Genomic DNA, 4,607 nt, shown 5'->3' on the forward strand with positions numbered 1-4,607 from the left:
TCCCAGCCGCTCTGCCAGCGCGGGGGAGCGGGGATGGCTCTGCTGCAGAGGCTCCCCAGCAGCGTTTGCTGCCGGAGCTGGCAGGCTTGGTGGCTGCTCCGTTCGTGCAGAGCCTCTCCTCGGAGCGCCCAGCCCAGCGAAGGGAATTCGCTCCCCTCCTTTGCTGCAGTGGGCTGCACTCTGCAGCAACGTGTGGCAAAAATACATTGCAGGCACTGCAGCAGGAGCAAAGCCTCTCCGTGTGCTCCGCTGTGGCCGCGCTGGAACAGGCTCTCTCTGTTCCCTCCTTCGCATCCTTCTGACCTTTAAGAGACGGGAATTTTCTCTGCCTCTAAAATTAAAATCCGGGCCGTGGGGGTGAGGTGGGAGGGAGGGGGAGCAGCCACGGCCCCTGAGCACTGTCAGTCCCAATGGGAAAGGGAAAACAGGGATAAATAATCCCCCTGTGCCAGATGCGGGCTGGTGCGGCCGTGGGAGGGGACGCGGTGCCTCGCTCTGCTGGGCTTTGTGCCGCTCACAAGCGAGTGCCCGGCGGTGGAATGAGATGGGTTTTTAAGGATGTGGACCATCTGTAGGGTCCTGGAATGCTCCGGGACTCCACGTGCTGGCGTGCGCGGAGCACATGCGTGCGGGGAGGAGCTGCAAGGCTGCGTTGCCAGAAACGCGCCGAGGACAGCTCCAGGGCGGCTGCAGGAGCGGCCGGGAGCGAGCATTCCCTCCCAGGAACAGCCTCCACCCGCGGATCCCGTTTTCTCCTCCATCAGGGTTCACTGCCGGGGTCACTCTGGCTTTGAGCATCCCGGGAAATGCCGTTTCCACCCTCGGGACTGTGTCCCTAACACACCTTCCGTGCTTTCCCTTACGGCACCTCTTTTCCTGCCACGCTCTGATAATTAACAGCTCTAAATCACTCCTGGTGCTCCGGGCGTTGGCACCGCAGAGGGTTTCCCCTCTAGGGGTGGTTTTGGGGGAGCTGCCGTGCCCAGGCTCCGGGTCCCTCCGTGGGCAGGGCAGAGGAGCCGGGCAGAGGCAGCTGCAGCCTGGCAGGGCTCCCAAAGCAGCGTCGCTGGGAGATCTCAGGGATAAACCAGCACCTGCCTCTGCCTGGTGGCTTCCTTCCAGTGAGCCCTCTGCAGCAGGAGGGGCTGGTGGCACTGGGACGTGCACACAGCAAAGGCTTTGCTGTGCCCTGAGCCTTGGTTTGGCACCTCATCCCCAAAGCCCGGGATCTGGGCGTGTGTTTAATGCCATATTCCTTGTAGGAATGGGTTAAAGCCACAGGGGTAGGTGGTGGTGGCACAAGGCTTCAGGGACTTGTCTCCAGCTCTTTATCAGCCCCTGGCTCTCCTTTTCTCCCTCCTGTGCTCCCGAGGGATTTCCAGGAGTTTATCTGCTGTGTCCTTGAGAAAGGAAAGGAATAATCCATGCCAGGCCTGGATGGAGGGAATTCTGCTGCCTGCTGCAAAGCCCAGGGAAAGGAATAAAATTCCATGACCTTCAGCGGATGGGGTACAGGGGTGAGTCCAAAACAACTGATCCCATTTATCTTGGTATTTTCCATGAAGGAAGATCCCATGGCAGGAGGCAGCCTCAGCCATCCCGCTGCAGCCGCATGGGATCCAGGCAGTGGGAAAACGGGTGCTGCTCCCAGATCCATGGGGCTTGCAAAAGCTGCTTCCCAAATCAGATTTTAGGAGGTTTGGATACTCCTGGGAATGTATTTTAGCAGAAATGGTTGGAGATTTGCTTTAAACTGAAAGAGAGCAGGACTGGATGGGAGATTGGGAAGGAACTCCTGGCTGGGAGGGTGGGCAGGCCCTGGCACAGGGTGCCCAGAGCAGCTGGGGCTGCCCCTGGATCCCTGGCAGTGCCCAAGGCCAGGCTGGACATTGGGGCTGGGAGCAGCCTGGGACAGTGGGAGGTGTCCCTGCCATGGCAGGGGTGGCACTGGATGGGCTTTGAGGTGCCTCCCAACCCAAACCAGGCTGGGACTCCAGGATTTCTTTCCAGAGTGGCACTGGGGTGGAAGCAGATCCTCTAAGGAAGGAGGTTCCCCCGGAAGATCTCCTGTTCCTGCATCTGCACTCTCCTTCCCCACCCGTGGCTGCCCCAGGAACATCCCACCCCTCACACGGACAGGATGCCCTCCCCAGGAGGTCACCACGAGCTGAGGACTGCACAGATTTGGCAGCTTTGGGGTTTTCCTCACCCAGCTGGAAGCATTGAAGGTTGGTGTGGGCAGCTCCTGGCCCAAATCCCACAATCCCAACGGCCCCATCCCACTGGGTTTAGTGCCTGTTGGATCAGAGACTGAGTAAACTCCCAGTTTTTTGGTCTATTACCCTCTTAGCATTTAAAAATAGAGCTGTTACTAAGCAATGGCAGCGAGCAGAAAGCCAGGCCTATTGAGGATCCTTCCTGGGAACAGGTATTTTTCCCAGCCCAAGTGCTGTAAACATTGTGGGATGAGGAATTATGAATCAGAGCCTTCCCTCCCTCCCATCCCCACCGCTGCTCCCCCATTATCCCCAAAACCAGCGGCAGCAACATCAGGAACTGTTTGTTTCCCCTCTGCCTTGGTCTGCAGGGCAGATTTCCCAACCTTTCCACACATCTTTCCAGATAAAAAGGAAAAGAAGAGGGATGACATTGCCATGGAGTGGGGGAACCACGGGGGCAGGAGCTGCAGGAGTCCCAGCACCGCCAAGGCCACCCCTGCCCACGTCCCCAAGTGCCACATCCACAGTGAAACCCCTCCAGCGATGGGGACTCACCCACCCACTGCTTCTCCAGCTCCTTTCCCATCCTGGGGCTCAGTATCCCTGCACAGAGCCAAGAGCAGCACTGGTGGGCAAGGACAATATATGGAATTAATACAGAGATGAAGAGAAATTGGAAAACCAGCTGTAATTTCCCCACACGGGGTTCAAATCCTTGTCAGCCCCAGCAGCTCTCCCGAATCCCTCACGGATTTATGGCAGCAGAAAAACTTTTGCAGTGGGCTTTTAGGACCAGCTTTGGGATAAAGTCTCTTCTGACAGGGTTAGAATAGGGCAGGAATTCTCATTAAATACAAGAAGTGACATTTTCAATTAAGCAAGAGGAAGAAAGCAGCTGAGAATTGATAGGCCTGCTCCAGAAAATGGGGAGAAACGTCATAAAAAATGGGAAGGTGCAGCTGGAGAAGCCTGGGTATTAAAAATCACACTCATACATTCAAATTATCCAAAGGAATGATGGATTTGTCCCTACTCCAGGCTCTTTTGAGTCAAAATAATCAGGAATGCAGCAGTGGAGAGGCTGAGCTTGGCTTTCCCCATGTGCCATGTGGGATGGGGAGGCTCAGCCCATCCCAACAGTTCTTTGGGAATCCAGAGCTCCTCTCACTTTTAGCAGCAGGATTTCAGGATTCCTGGCCCTCCATTAAATGGAGGATTTGGGATTTGGGGCCGGAATTAGGGCACTTGTGGAGCCACACGTGCAGGGCTGGAAGGCAGCGAGGTGTGATGGCTCCATGTGCTCCAGGAGCAGCACTCCCCTTGGACTGGCTCATGGAATTACTGAATAGGATAACGTGAGGAAAACTGCGAACAAATCATTCCCCAGTCCAATTCCTGCATCTCCTTGTTTGCCAACCACACAGGGATGGGGCTTCTTTCCTGGGAAGTCCCCGAGTTCAGTTTAGAGGCTGCAACTTAGAGGGGACCTGGTGGGAATGCTCTCAACCCTTCTGTTTGCTCCAGAGGGGACCATAATCTGGGAATAGGGAATGGCAGGAACCCAGGTTCCATTTGCCCCAGTGCTGGAATCCTCCTCTGTCCCAGGGACACGGATGACTCCACACATTCCCCCTCAACCCCAGCAGCCAGGAGCTCCCACTGCTCCGGGATCCAGCAGCTGCTCGCAGCTACGGATTCTGCCCAGCTCTGTTGTTCCCCTCTTTGGCCAAAGTAAAACCTTTTTAATTCCCCCCCAAGGTGACTAAAACTCGTTTTCCTCTATTAATGCTCCCAACTCCTCTCATATCCCGAATCCAGCGGCGGAGCTGATGAAGGAGCTGGGAGGAGGACACTGCCTCCCCCTCGGCCTCGCCTCCCCGAGCAGAGCCCAGTTAAAGCCTCTGTGCTCAGATGCTGCTCCAAGGCTTCAGCTCGGTGATCCTGGAGGTCTTTTCCACCCTAAGGAATTCCATGATCCCGTGCTTCTCTCCAACTGCCTTTGCTGAATTTTTCATTGCCCTCGCAAGGCTCTGGAGCCGCTGGCAGGGTTGGGGTTGGATTATGGAATGTGGCTGCTCCCTGCCCGGCCAGAGAGCCCCAGGAGCTCTTCCCAGGGTCAGGAGAAGGCTTTGGTGGGATCCCCACCTCCCTTGGCTCATCCCCACCCATCCAGGGAATGCTGTGTTCCCCTTCCCGAGGCTCCCTGGATTTTCCTTCCCCCTCCACAGAGGACTCAGCCCTCCATAATTTATAACCAACCTTTCTTGTCCATGCTCTAGGACAGACACTGCAAAAAACCCTAAAAAATTTATTTTCTTCAGGAAAAAATAGCAAGTGGCTGTGGAAGGAGCTGGTGCCTGGCAGTGGCTGCTCCCTGTTCCCAAGCTG

General features: G+C 56.1%; 1 long non-coding RNA gene across 1 annotated transcript; it reads left to right on the plus strand.

Moving 5' to 3' along the window:
• Nucleotides 1-351: 351 nt before the first annotated feature.
• LOC125330432 lies at nucleotides 352-3,976 on the plus strand. The gene is made up of 2 exons (XR_007205525.1): nucleotides 352-1,517; nucleotides 2,011-3,976. It is a non-coding gene; the product is annotated as an uncharacterized LOC125330432 (long non-coding RNA).
• Nucleotides 3,977-4,607: the final 631 nt, after the last annotated feature.

The sequence above is a fragment of the Corvus hawaiiensis genome, chromosome 9, assembly GCF_020740725.1.
Source record: "Corvus hawaiiensis isolate bCorHaw1 chromosome 9, bCorHaw1.pri.cur, whole genome shotgun sequence".
Lineage (NCBI taxonomy): Eukaryota > Metazoa > Chordata > Aves > Passeriformes > Corvidae > Corvus > Corvus hawaiiensis.